At 43.2% G+C, this 15,593-nt stretch overlaps 1 protein-coding gene across 1 annotated transcript in view; it reads right to left on the reverse strand.

Moving 5' to 3' along the window:
* Positions 1–15,593, reverse strand: part of gbe1b (glucan (1,4-alpha-), branching enzyme 1b) — a 401,340-nt gene that overhangs the window by 328,321 nt on the left and 57,426 nt on the right. The gene's annotated exons all lie outside the window — the stretch shown is intronic.

A 15,593-nucleotide genomic window follows, 5' to 3' on the forward strand; every position in this document is an offset into this window, starting at 1 on the left:
TAACCGCAGCAAAGCTTTAAATCACAGATATATTCATTATGTAACGACAGGAAAGCTTTAAACCACAGAGACATAATGAATATAACCGCAGCAAAGCTTTAAACCACAGATATATTCATTATGTAACGACAGGAAAGCTTTAAATCACAGATATATTCATTATGTAACGACAGGAAAGCTTTAAATCACAGATATATTCATTATGTAACAACAGGAAAGCTTTAAATCACAGATATATTCATTATGTAACAACAGGAAAGCTTTAAATCACAGATATATTCATTATGTAACGACAGGAAAGCTTTAAATCACAGATATATTCATTATGTAACAACAGGAAAGCTTTAAATCACAGATATATTCATTATGTAACAACAGGAAAGCTTTAAATCACAGATATATTCATTATGTAACAACAGGAAAGCTTTAAATCACAGATATATTCATTATGTAACAACAGGAAAGCTTTAAATCACAGATATATTCATTATGTAACGACAGGAAAGCTTTAAATCACAGATATATTCATTATGTAACGACAGGAAAGCTTTAAATCACAGATATATTCATTATGTAACAAGAGGAAAGCTTTAAATCACAGATATATTCATTATGTAACAACAGGAAAGCTTTAAATCACAGATATATTCATTATGTAACAACAGGAAAGCTTTAAATCACAGATATATTCATTATGTAACGACAGGAAAGCTTTAAATCACAGATATATTCATTATGTAACAACAGGAAAGCTTTAAATCACAGATATATTCATTATGTAACGACAGGAAAGCTTTAAATCACAGATATATTCATTATGTAACAGCAGGAAAGCTTTAAATCACAGATATATTCATTATGTAACAACAGGAAAGCTTTAAATCACAGATATATTCATTATGTAACAACAGGAAAGCTTTAAATCACAGATATATTCATTATGTAACAACAGGAAAGCTTTAAATCACAGATATATTCATTATGTAACAACAGGAAAGCTTTAAATCACAGATATATTCATTATGTAACGACAGGAAAGCTTTAAATCACAGATATATTCATTATGTAACAACAGGAAAGCTTTAAATCACAGATATATTCATTATGTAACGACAGGAAAGCTTTAAATCACAGATATATTCATTATGTAACAACAGGAAAGCTTTAAATCACAGATATATTCATTATGTAACAACAGGAAAGCTTTAAATCACAGATATATTCATTATGTAACGACAGGAAAGCTTTAAATCACAGATATATTCATTATGTAACGACAGGAAAGCTTTAAATCACAGATATATTCATTATGTAACAACAGGAAAGCTTTAAATCACAGATATATTCATTATGTAACGACAGGAAAGCTTTAAATCACAGATATATTCATTATGTAACAACAGGAAAGCTTTAAATCACAGATATATTCATTATGTAACGACAGGAAAGCTTTAAACCACAGATATATTCATTATGTAACGACAGGAAAGCTTTAAATCACAGATATATTCATTATGTAACGACAGGAAAGCTTTAAATCACAGATATATTCATTATGTAACAACAGGAAAGCTTCCATCGTGTCACCAGAATAAGACCCTCGAAAATGTATTGGAAAGGAGCATCGAGATGACCACAGTGGTATTGGATCAGACTACTTGTACATTTGACTCATTTGACTCATTTGACTCATTTGACTCATTTGACTCATTTGACTCGAGCCTCGTAGATTTGGCATCATGTGTCCCATCACTAAAAACAAGTAAGCGTTAAATATTTCTTTAGCTAAATTTTAAAATGTTAATTCTTCTTATCTTAAAACATGTTCACTTCACAGTAGTAACTTTTAATTAACAAAAATGCATGAACGCAAAGAGCGAAATGTAAAAACGCTGAAAAGTTTGTCACCAAAAACCAAATGAGTCGACATGCCTTCCGGCCGACTCTCCCAAGATTTTATTATATTTTTACGGATGATCAACAATCAAAGTAGCCGATCGGAAAACACATTGCTGCAGATAGACATCTTTCCAGAAACACTTTTTTAATTCATAAATTGTTTTGTTATAATAACACCCATCTTTATAATCACAGAGTAGCTCCTCCATGAAAACAGAGCACTAACTTGTAGCAACACTCCATCTTTATAATCACAGAGTAGCTCCTCCATGAAAACAGAGCACTAACTTGTAGCAACACTCCATCTTTATAATCACAGAGTAGCTCCTCCATGAAAACAGAGCATCTATCTTTATAATCACAGAGTAGCTCCATGAAAACAGAGCATCTATCTTTATAATCATAGAGTAGCTCCATGAAAACAGAGCATCTATCTTTATAATCACAGAGTAGCTCCTCCATGAAAACAGAGCATCTATCTTTATAATCACAGAGTAGCTCCATGAAAACAGAGCATCTATCTTTATAATCATAGAGTAGCTCCATGAAAACAGAGCATCTATCTTTATAATCACAGAGTAGCTCCTCCATGAAAACAGAGCATCTATCTTTATAATCACAGAGTAGCTCCATGAAAACAGAGCATCTATCTTTATAATCATAGAGTAGCTCCATGAAAACAGAGCATCTATCTTTATAATCACAGAGTAGCTCCTCCATGAAAACAGAGCATCTATCTTTATAATCATAGAGTAGCTCCATGAAAACAGAGCATCTATCTTTATAATCACAGAGTAGCTCCTCCATGAAAACAGAGCATCTATCTTTATAATCACAGAGTAGCTCCTCCATGAAAACAGAGCACTAACTTGTAGCAACACTCCATCTTTATAATCACAGAGTAGCTCCTCCATGAAAACAGAGCACTAACTTGTAGCAACACTCCATCTTTATAATCACAGAGTAGCTCCTCCATGAAAACAGAGCACTAACTTGTAGCAACACTCCATCTTTATAATCACAGAGTAGCTCCTCCATGAAAACAGAGCACTAACTTGTAGCAACACTCCATCTTTATAATCACAGAGTAGCTCCTCCATGAAAACAGAGCACTAACTTGTGGCAACACTCCATCTTTTTGTACCTCTACTTTCAAATTCCCTCGCTATCCCTCTCTTTCTCATGCACGCTCTGAAGCTTATTTTCTCATTCTAAAGAATATCTTCTTTTTGTTTCCTTTCCCTTGTTCTCTATCCATCCCTTCTCCCTCTGCATGGCGTAGACCTGGAGGGAAGATGATCTATAGCAAAGCTCCTGGTAAAAAAAAAATATTTTTTTAAAAAGACAAAATATGACTTCACTCCTGGCCCTCATTAAAACGTGCTTCCTTCCTTCCTTCCTTCCTGTGAGTGAGTGAGTGAGTGAGTGAGTGAGTGAGTGAGTGAGTGAGTGAGTGAGTGAGTGAGTGAGTGAGTGAGTGAGTGAGTGAGGCCACATGGTGCATGACAGTCTCACATCAGATATTTTGGCTATTCCACTCCTATTCTAAATCAGAAGAAAGCATTGAACTCCAGTGTGTCCTACAATGTAAAAAAACACAAAGCATTTTAGAATTAGTTCTGATACTAGTGGGTCTAACAGGAGAGATGTTCTGATACTAGTGGATCTAACAGGAGAGAGGTTCTGATACTAGTGGATCTAACAGGAGAGACGTTCTGATACTAGTGGGTCTAACAGGAGAGACGTACTGATACTAGTGGGTCTACTCTAACAGGAGAGACGTTCTTATACTAGTGGGTCTACTCTAACAGGAGAGAGGTTCTGATACTAGTGGGTCTACTCTAACAGGAGAGACGTTTGATACTAGTGGGTCTACTCTAACAGGAGAGACGTTCTGATACTAGTGGGTCTACTCTAACAGGAGAGACGTTTGATACTAGTGGGTCTACTCTAACAGGAGAGACGTTCTGATACTAGTGGGTCTAACAGGAGAGACGTTCTGATACTAGTGAGTCTAACAGGAGAGACGTTCTGATACTAGTGGGTCTAACAGGAGAGACGTTCTGATACTAGTGGGTCTAACAGGAGAGACGTTCTGATACTAGTGGGTCTAACAGGAGAGACGTTCTGATACTAGTGGGTCTAACAGGAGAGACGTTCTGATACTAGTGGGTCTAACAGGAGAGACGTTCTGATACTAGTGGGTCTACTCTAACAGGAGAGACGTTCTGATACTAGTGGGTCTACTCTAACAGGAGAGACGTTCTGATACTAGTGGGTCTACTCTAACAGGAGAGACGTTTGATACTAGTGGGTCTACTCTAACAGGAGAGACGTTCTGATACTAGTGGGTCTAACAGGAGAGATGTTCTGATACTAGTGGGTCTACTCTAACAGGAGAGACGTTCTGATACTAGTGGGTCTAACAGGAGAGACGTTCTGATACTAGTGGGTCTAACAGGAGAGACGTTCTGATACTAGTGGGTCTAACAGGAGAGATGTTCTGATACTAGTGGGTCTACTCTAACAGGAGAGACGTTCTGATACTAGTGGGTCTAACAGGAGAGACGTTCTGATACTAGTGGGTCTAACAGGAGAGACGTTCTGATACTAGTGGGTCTAACAGGAGAGAGGTTCTGATACTAGTGGGTCTAACAGGAGAGACGTTCTGATACTAGTGGGTCTACTCTAACAGAAGAGAGGTTCTGATACTAGTGGGTCTAACAGGAGAGACGTTCTGATACTAGTGGGTCTACTCTAACACGAGAGACGTTCTGATACTAGTGGGTCTACTCTAACAGAAGAGAGGTTCTGATACTAGTGGGTCTAACAGGAGAGAGGTTCTGATACTAGTGGGTCTACTCTAACAGAAGAGAGGTTCTGATACTAGTGGGTCTAACAGGAGAGAGGTTCTGATACTAGTGGGTCTACTCTAACAGGAGAGACGTTCTGATACTAGTGGGTCTAACAGGAGAGACATTCTGATACTAGTGGGTCTACTCTAACAGGAGAGACGTTCTTATACTAGTGGGTCTACTCTAACAGGAGAGAGGTTCTGATACTAGTGGGTCTACTCTAACAGGAGAGACGTTCTGATACTAGTGGGTCTAACAGGAGAGAGGTTCTGATACTAGTGGGTCTAACAGGAGAGACATTCTTATACTAGTGGGTCTACTCTAACAGGAGAGATGTTCTGATACTAGTGGGTCTACTCTAACAGGAGAGACGTTCTGATACTAGTGGGTCTACTCTAACAGGAGAGACGTTCTGATACTAGTGGGTCTACTCTAACACGAGAGACGTTCTGATACTAGTGGGTCTACTCTAACAGAAGAGAGGTTCTGATACTAGTGGGACTAACAGGAGAGAGGTTCTGATACTAGTGGGTCTAACAGGAGAGAGGTTCTGATACTAGTGGGTCTAACAGGAGAGAGGTTCTGATACTAGTGGGTCTAACAGGAGAGAGGTTCTGATACTAGTGGGTCTAACAGGAGAGACGTACTGATACTAGTGGGTCTACTCTAACAGGAGAGACGTTCTGATACTAGTGGGTCTAACAGGAGAGAGGTTCTGATACTAGTGGGTCTAACAGGAGAGACGTTCTGATACTAGTGGGTCTAACAGGAGAGACGTTCTGATACTAGTGGGTCTAACAGGAGAGACGTTCTGATACTAGTGGGTCTAACAGGAGAGACGTTCTGATACTAGTGGGTCTAACAGGAGAGAGGTTCTGATACTAGTGGGTCTAACAGGAGAGAGGTTCTGATACTAGTGGGTCTACTCTAACAGGAGAGAGGTTCTGATACTAGTGGGTCTACTCTAACAGGAGAGACGTTCTGATACTAGTGGGTCTAACAGGAGAGACGTTCTGATACTAGTGGGTCTAACAGGAGAGACGTTCTGATACTAGTGGGTCTACTCTAACAGGAGAGACGTTCTGATACTAGTGGGTCTACTCTAACAGGAGAGACGTTCTGATACTAGTGGGTCTAACAGGAGAGAGGTTCTGATACTAGTGGGTCTACTCTAACAGGAGGGACGTTCTGATACTAGTGGGTCTACTCGAACAGGAGAGACGTTCTGATACTAGTGGGTCTACTCTAACAGGAGAGATGTTCTGATACTAGTGGGTCTAACAGGAGAGAGGTTCTGATACTAGTGGGTCTACTCTAACAGGAGAGACGTTCTGATACTAGTGGGTCTAACAGGAGAGACATTCTGATACTAGTGGGTCTACTCTAACAGGAGAGACGTTCTGATACTAGTGGGTCTACTCTAACAGGAGAGAGGTTCTGATACTAGTGGGTCTACTCTAACAGGAGAGACGTTCTGATACTAGTGGGTCTAACAGGAGAGATGTTCTGATACTAGTGGGTCTACTCTAACAGGAGAGAGGTTCTGATACTAGTGGGTCTACTCTAACAGGAGAGACGTTCTGATACTAGTGGGTCTAACAGGAGAGACGTTCTCATACTAGTGGGTCTACTCTAACAGAAGAGAGGTTCTGATACTAGTGGGTCTACTCTAACAGGAGAGACGTTCTGATACTAGTGGGTCTAACAGGAGAGACGTTCTGATACTAGTGGGTCTACTCTAACAGAAGAGAGGTTCTGATACTAGTGGGTCTACTCTAACAGGAGAGAGGTTCTGATACTAGTGGGTCTACTCTAACAGGAGAGACGTTCTGATACTAGTGGGTCTAACAGGAGAGACGTTCTCATACTAGTGGGTCTACTCTAACAGGAGAGACGTTCTGATACTAGTGGGTCTAACAGGAGAGACGTACTGATACTAGTGGGTCTACTGTAACAGGAGAGAGGTTCTGATACTAGTGGGTCTACTCTAACAGGAGAGACGTTCTGATACTAGTGGGTCTAACAGGAGAGACATTCTGATACTAGTGGGTCTACTCTAACAGGAGAGACGTTCTGATACTAGTGGGTCTACTCTAACAGGAGAGAGGTTCTGATACTAGTGGGTCTACTCTAACAGGAGAGACGTTCTGATACTAGTGGGTCTAACAGGAGAGATGTTCTGATACTAGTGGGTCTAACAGGAGAGAGGTTCTGATACTAGTGGGTCTAACAGGAGAGACTTTCTTATACTAGTGGGTCTACTCTAACAGGAGAGACGTTCTGATACTAGTGGGTCTACTCTAACAGGAGAGACGTTCTGATACTAGTGGGTCTACTCTAACAGGAGAGACGTTCTGATACTAGTGGGTCTACTCTAACAGGAGAGACGTTCTGATACTAGTGGGTCTACTCTAACAGGAGAGACGTTCTGATACTAGTGGGTCTACTCTAACAGGAGAGACGTTCTGATACTAGTGGGTCTACTCTAACAGGAGAGACGTTCTGATACTAGTGGGTCTACTCTAACAGGAGAGACGTTCTGATACTAGTGGGTCTACTCTAACAGGAGAGAGGTTCTGATACTAGTGGGTCTAACAGGAGAGACGTTCTGATACTAGTGGGTCTAACAGGAGAGACGTTCTGATACTAGTGGGTCTAACAGGAGAGACGTTCTGATACTAGTGGGTCTACTGTAACAGGAGAGAGGTTCTGATACTAGTGGGTCTACTCTAACAGGAGAGACGTTCTGATACTAGTGGGTCTAACAGGAGAGACATTCTGATACTAGTGGGTCTACTCTAACAGGAGAGAGGTTCTGATACTAGTGGGTCTACTCTAACAGGAGAGACGTTCTGATACTAGTGGGTCTAACAGGAGAGACATTCTTATACTAGTGGGTCTACTCTAACAGGAGAGACGTTCTGATACTAGTGGGTCTACTCTAACAGGAGAGACGTTCTGATACTAGTGGGTCTACTCTAACAGGAGAGACGTTCTGATACTAGTGGGTCTACTCTAACAGGAGAGACGTTCTGATACTAGTGGGTCTACTCTAACAGGAGAGAGGTTCTGATACTAGTGGGTCTACTCTAACAGGAGAGAGGTTCTGATACTAGTGGGTCTAACAGGAGAGAGGTTCTGATACTAGTGGGTCTAACAGGAGAGACGTTCTGATACTAGTGGGTCTAACAGGAGAGACGTTCTGATACTAGTGGGTCTAACAGGAGAGAGTTCTGATACTAGTGGGTCTAACAGGAGAGAGGTTCTGATACTAGTGGGTCTAACAGGAGAGAGGTTCTGATACTAGTGGGTCTAACAGGAGAGAGGTTCTGATACTAGTGGGTCTAACAGGAGAGAGTTCTGATACTAGTGGGTCTAACAGGAGAGAGGTTCTGATACTAGTGGGTCTAACAGGAGAGAGGTTCTGATACTAGTGGGTCTAACAGGAGAGAGGTTCTGATACTAGTGGGTCGAACAGGAGAGACGTTCTGATACTAGTGGGTCTACTCTAACAGGAGAGACGTTCTGATACTAGTGGGTCTAACAGGAGAGACGTTCTGATACTAGTGGGTCTAACAGGAGAGACGTTCTGATACTAGTGGGTCTAACAGGAGAGACGTTCTGATACTAGTGGGTCTAACAGGAGAGACGTTCTGATACTAGTGGGTCTAACAGGAGAGACGTTCTGATACTAGTGGGTCTAACAGGAGAGACGTTCTGATACTAGTGGGTCTAACAGGAGAGACGTTCTGATACTAGTGGGTCTAACAGGAGAGACGTTCTGATACTAGTGGGTCTAACAGGAGAGACGTTCTGATACTAGTGGGTCTACTCTAAAAGGAGAGACGTTCTGATACTAGTGGGTCTACTCTAACAGGAGAGAGGTTCTGATACTAGTGGGTCTACTCTAACAGGAGAGACGTTCTGATACTAGTGGGTCTAACAGGAGAGACATTCTGATACTAGTGGGTCTACTCTAACAGAAGAGAGGTTCTGATACTAGTGGGTCTACTCTAACAGGAGAGACGTTCTGATACTAGTGGGTCTAACAGGAGAGACGTTCTCATACTAGTGGGTCTACTCTAACAGAAGAGAGGTTCTGATACTAGTGGGTCTACTCTAACAGGAGAGACGTTCTGATACTAGTGGGTCTAACAGGAGAGACGTTCTGATACTAGTGGGTCTACTCTAACAGAAGAGAGGTTCTGATACTAGTGGGTCTACTCTAACAGGAGAGAGGTTCTGATACTAGTGGGTCTACTCTAACAGGAGAGACGTTCTGATACTAGTGGGTCTAACAGAAGAGAGAGGTTCTGATACTAGTGGGTCTACTCTAACAGAAGAGAGGTTCTGATACTAGTGGGTCTACTCTAACAGGAGAGAGGTTCTGATACTAGTGGGTCTACTCTAACAGGAGAGACGTTCTGATACTAGTGGGTCTAACAGGAGAGACGTTCTCATACTAGTGGGTCTACTCTAACAGGAGACGTTCTGATACTAGTGGGTCTAACAGGAGAGATGTACTGATACTAGTGGGTCTACTGTAACAGGAGAGAGGTTCTGATACTAGTGGGTCTACTCTAACAGGAGAGACGTTCTGATACTAGTGGGTCTAACAGGAGAGACATTCTGATACTAGTGGGTCTACTCTAACAGGAGAGACGTTCTGATACTAGTGGGTCTACTCTAACAGGAGAGAGGTTCTGATACTAGTGGGTCTACTCTAACAGGAGAGACGTTCTGATACTAGTGGGTCTAACAGGAGAGATGTTCTGATACTAGTGGGTCTAACAGGAGAGACATTCTTATACTAGTGGGTCTACTCTAACAGGAGAGACGTTCTGATACTAGTGGGTCTACTCTAACAGGAGAGACGTTCTGATACTAGTGGGTCTAAACAGGAGAGACGTTCTGATACTAGTGGGTCTACTCTAACAGGAGAGACGTTCTGATACTAGTGGGTCTACTCTAACAGGAGAGACGTTCTGATACTAGTGGGTCTACTCTAACAGGAGAGACGTTCTGATACTAGTGGGTCTACTCTAACAGGAGAGACGTTCTGATACTAGTGGGTCTACTCTAACAGGAGAGAGGTTCTGATACTAGTGGGTCTAACAGGAGAGACGTTCTGATACTAGTGTGGGTCTAACAGGGTCTGATACTAGTGGGTCTAACAGGAGAGACGTTCTGATACTAGTGGGTCTACTCTAACAGGAGAGAGGTTCTGATACTAGTGGGTCTAACAGGAGAGACGTTCTGATACTAGTGGGTCTAACAGGAGAGAGGTTCTGATACTAGTGGGTCTAACAGGAGAGACGTACTGATACTAGTGGGTCTACTGTAACAGGAGAGAGGTTCTGATACTAGTGGGTCTACTCTAACAGGAGAGACGTTCTGATACTAGTGGGTCTAACAGGAGAGACATTCTGATACTAGTGGGTCTACTCTAACAGGAGAGAGGTTCTGATACTAGTGGGTCTACTCTAACAGGAGAGACGTTCTGATACTAGTGGGTCTAACAGGAGAGACATTCTTATACTAGTGGGTCTACTCTAACAGGAGAGACGTTCTGATACTAGTGGGTCTACTCTAACAGGAGAGACGTTCTGATACTAGTGGGTCTACTCTAACAGGAGAGACGTTCTGATACTAGTGGGTCTACTCTAACAGGAGAGACGTTCTGATACTAGTGGGTCTACTCTAACAGGAGAGACGTTCTGATATAGTGGGTCTACTCTAACAGGAGAGAGGTTCTGATACTAGTGGGTCTAACAGGAGAGAGGTTCTGATACTAGTGGGTCTAACAGGAGAGACGTTCTGATACTAGTGGGTCTAACAGGAGAGAGGTTCTGATACTAGTGGGTCTAACAGGAGAGAGGTTCTGATACTAGTGGGTCTAACAGGAGAGAGGTTCTGATACTAGTGGGTCTAACAGGAGAGAGGTTCTGATACTAGTGGGTCTAACAGGAGAGAGGTTCTGATACTAGTGGGTCTAACAGGAGAGAGGTTCTGATACTAGTGGGTCTAACAGGAGAGAGGTTCTGATACTAGTGGGTCTAACAGGAGAGAGGTTCTGATACTAGTGGGTCTAACAGGAGAGAGGTTCTGATACTAGTGGGTCTAACAGGAGAGACGTACTGATACTAGTGGGTCTACTCTAACAGGAGAGACGTTCTGATACTAGTGGGTCTAACAGGAGAGACGTTCTGATACTAGTGGGTCTAACAGGAGAGACGTTCTGATACTAGTGGGTCTAACAGGAGAGACGTTCTGATACTAGTGGGTCTAACAGGAGAGACGTTCTGATACTAGTGGGTCTAACAGGAGAGACGTTCTGAACTAGTGGGTCTAACAGGAGAGACGTTCTGATACTAGTGGGTCTAACAGGAGAGACGTTCTGATACTAGTGGGTCTAACAGGAGAGACGTTCTGATACTAGTGGGTCTACTCTAAAAGGAGAGACGTTCTGATACTAGTGGGTCTACTCTAACAGGAGAGAGGTTCTGATACTAGTGGGTCTACTCTAACAGGAGAGACGTTCTGATACTAGTGGGTCTAACAGGAGAGACATTCTGATACTAGTGGGTCTACTCTAACAGAAGAGAGGTTCTGATACTAGTGGGTCTACTCTAACAGGAGAGACGTTCTGATACTAGTGGGTCTAACAGGAGAGACGTTCTCATACTAGTGGGTCTACTCTAACAGAAGAGAGGTTCTGATACTAGTGGGTCTACTCTAACAGGAGAGACGTTCTGATACTAGTGGGTCTAACAGGAGAGACGTTCTGATACTAGTGGGTCTACTCTAACAGAAGAGAGGTTCTGATACTAGTGGGTCTACTCTAACAGGAGAGAGGTTCTGATACTAGTGGGTCTACTCTAACAGGAGAGACGTTCTGATACTAGTGGGTCTAACAGAAGAGAGGTTCTGATACTAGTGGGTCTACTCTAACAGAAGAGAGGTTCTGATACTAGTGGGTCTACTCTAACAGGAGAGAGGTTCTGATACTAGTGGGTCTACTCTAACAGGAGAGACGTTCTGATACTAGTGGGTCTAACAGGAGAGACGTTCTCATACTAGTGGGTCTACTCTAACAGGAGAGACGTTCTGATACTAGTGGGTCTAACAGGAGAGATGTACTGATACTAGTGGGTCTACTGTAACAGGAGAGAGGTTCTGATACTAGTGGGTCTACTCTAACAGGAGAGACGTTCTGATACTAGTGGGTCTAACAGGAGAGACATTCTGATACTAGTGGGTCTACTCTAACAGGAGAGACGTTCTGATACTAGTGGGTCTACTCTAACAGGAGAGAGGTTCTGATACTAGTGGGTCTACTCTAACAGGAGAGACGTTCTGATACTAGTGGGTCTAACAGGAGAGATGTTCTGATACTAGTGGGTCTAACAGGAGAGACATTCTTATATTAGTGGGTCTACTCTAACAGGAGAGACGTTCTGATACTAGTGGGTCTACTCTAACAGGAGAGACGTTCTGATACTAGTGGGTCTACTCTAACAGGAGAGACGTTCTGATACTAGTGGGTCTACTCTAACAGGAGAGACGTTCTGATACTAGTGGGTCTACTCTAACAGGAGAGACGTTCTGATACTAGTGGGTCTACTCTAACAGGAGAGACGTTCTGATATAGTGGGTCTACTCTAACAGGAGAGAGGTTCTGATACTAGTGGGTCTAACAGGAGAGAGGTTCTGATACTAGTGGGTCTAACAGGAGAGACGTTCTGATACTAGTGGGTCTAACAGGAGAGACGTTCTGATACTAGTGGGTCTACTCTAACAGGAGAGACGTTCTGATACTAGTGGGTCTAACAGGAGAGACGTACTGATACTAGTGGGTCTACTGTAACAGGAGAGAGGTTCTGATACTAGTGGGTCTACTCTAACAGGAGAGACGTTCTGATACTAGTGGGTCTAACAGGAGAGACGTTCTGATACTAGTGGGTCTACTCTAACAGGAGAGAGGTTCTGATACTAGTGGGTCTACTCTAACAGGAGAGACGTTCTGATACTAGTGGGTCTAACAGGAGAGACGTTCTGATACTAGTGGGTCTAACAGGAGAGACGTTCTGATACTAGTTGGTCTACTCTAACAGGAGAGACGTTCTGATACTAGTGGGTCTACTCTAACAGGAGAGATGTTCTGATACTAGTGGGTCTACTCGAACAGGAGAGACGTTCTGATACTAGTGGGTCTACTCTAACAGGAGAGATGTTCTGATACTAGTGGGTCTACTCTAACAGGAGAGACGTTCTGATACTAGTGGGTCTACTCTAACAGGAGAGACGTTCTGATACTAGTGGGTCTACTCTAACAGGAGAGACGTTCTGATACTAGTGGGTCTACTCTAACAGGAGAGAGGTTCTGATACTAGTGGGTCTACTCTAACAGGAGAGACGTTCTGATACTAGTGGGTCTAACAGGAGAGACGTTCTGATACTAGTGGGTCTACTCTAACAGGAGAGACGTTCTGATACTAGTGGGTCTACTCTAACAGGAGAGACGTTCTGATACTAGTGGGTCTACTCTAACAGGAGAGACGTTCTGATACTAGTGGGTCTACTCTAACAGGAGAGAGGTTCTGATACTAGTGGGTCTAACAGGAGAGACGTTCTGATACTAGTGGGTCTAACAGGAGAGACGTTCTGATACTAGTGGGTCTAACAGGAGAGACGTTCTGATACTAGTGGGTCTAACAGGAGAGAGGTTCTGATACTAGTGGGTCTAACAGGAGAGAGGTTCTGATACTAGTGGGTCTAACAGGAGAGAGGTTCTGATACTAGTGGGTCTAACAGGAGAGAGGTTCTGATACTAGTGGGTCTAACAGGAGAGACGTTCTGATACTAGTGGGTCTAACAGGAGAGAGGTTCTGATACTAGTGGGTCTAACAGGAGAGAGGTTCTGATACTAGTGGGTCTAACAGGAGAGAGGTTCTGATACTAGTGGGTCTAACAGGAGAGACGTTCTGATACTAGTGGGTCTAACAGGAGAGAGGTTCTGATACTAGTGGGTCTACTCTAACAGGAGAGACGTTCTGATACTAGTGGGTCTAACAGGAGAGACGTTCTGATACTAGTGGGTCTAACAGGAGAGACGTTCTGATACTAGTGGGTCTAACAGGAGAGACGTTCTGATACTAGTGGGTCTAACAGGAGAGACGTTCTGATACTAGTGGGTCTAACAGGAGAGACGTTCTGATACTAGTGGGTCTAACAGGAGAGACGTTCTGATACTAGTGGGTCTACTCTAACAGGAGAGACGTTCTGATACTAGTGGGTCTAACAGGAGAGAGGTTCTGATACTAGTGGGTCTAACAGGAGAGAGGTTCTGATACTAGTGGGTCTAACAGGAGAGACGTTCTGATACTAGTGGGTCTAACAGGAGAGACGTTCTGATACTAGTGGGTCTAACAGGAGAGACGTTCTGATACTAGTGGGTCTAACAGGAGAGAGGTTCTGATACTAGTGGGTCTAACAGGAGAGAGGTTCTGATACTAGTGGGTCTAACAGGAGAGAGGTTCTGATACTAGTGGGTCTAACAGGAGAGACGTACTGATACTAGTGGGTCTACTCTAACAGGAGAGACGTTCTGATACTAGTGGGTCTAACAGGAGAGACGTTCTGATACTAGTGGGTCTAACAGGAGAGACGTTCTGATACTAGTGGGTCTAACAGGAGAGACGTTCTGATACTAGTGGGTCTAACAGGAGAGACGTTCTGATACTAGTGGGTCTAACAGGAGAGACGTTCTGATACTAGTGGGTCTAACAGGAGAGACGTTCTGATACTAGTGGGTCTAACAGGAGAGAGGTTCTGATACTAGTGGGTCTAACAGGAGAGAGGTTCTGATACTAGTGGGTCTAACAGGAGAGAGGTTCTGATACTAGTGGGTCTAACAGGAGAGAGGTTCTGATACTAGTGGGTCTAACAGGAGAGAGGTTCTGATACTAGTGGGTCTAACAGGAGAGACGTACTGATACTAGTGGGTCTACTCTAACAGGAGAGACGTTCTGATACTAGTGGGTCTAACAGGAGAGACGTTCTGATACTAGTGGGTCTAACAGGAGAGACGTTCTGATACTAGTGGGTCTAACAGGAGAGACGTTCTGATACTAGTGGGTCTAACAGGAGAGACGTTCTGATACTAGTGGGTCTAACAGGAGAGACGTTCTGATACTAGTGGGTCTAACAGGAGAGACGTTCTGATACTAGTGGGTCTAACAGGAGAGAGGTTCTGATACTAGTGGGTCTAACAGGAGAGAGGTTCTGATACTAGTGGGTCTAACAGGAGAGACGTACTGATACTAGTGGGTCTAACAGGAGAGACGTTCTGATACTAGTGGGTCTACTCTAACAGGAGAGACGTTCTGATACTAGTGGGTCTAACAGGAGAGACGTTCTGATACTAGTGGGTCTAACAGGAGAGACGTTCTGATACTAGTGGGTCTACTCTAACAGGAGAGAGGTTCTGATACTAGTGGGTCTACTCTAACAGGAGAGACGTTCTGATACTAGTGGGTCTAACAGGAGAGACGTTCTGATACTAGTGGGTCTAACAGGAGAGACGTTCTGATACTAGTGGGTCTACTCTAACAGGAGAGATGTTCTGATACTAGTGGGTCTACTCTAACAGGAGAGACATTCTGATACTAGTGGGTCTAACAGGAGGGACGTTCTGATACTAGTGGGTCTACTCGAACAGGAGAGACGTTCTGATACTAGTGGGTCTACTCTAACAGGAGAGATGTTCTGATACTAGTGGGTCTAACAGGAGAGAGTTCTGATACTAGTGGGTCTAACAGGAGAGAGGTTCTGATACTA

Source organism: Oncorhynchus keta, chromosome 18 (assembly GCF_023373465.1).
Source record: "Oncorhynchus keta strain PuntledgeMale-10-30-2019 chromosome 18, Oket_V2, whole genome shotgun sequence".
In the NCBI taxonomy this organism is placed as follows: domain Eukaryota; kingdom Metazoa; phylum Chordata; class Actinopteri; order Salmoniformes; family Salmonidae; genus Oncorhynchus; species Oncorhynchus keta.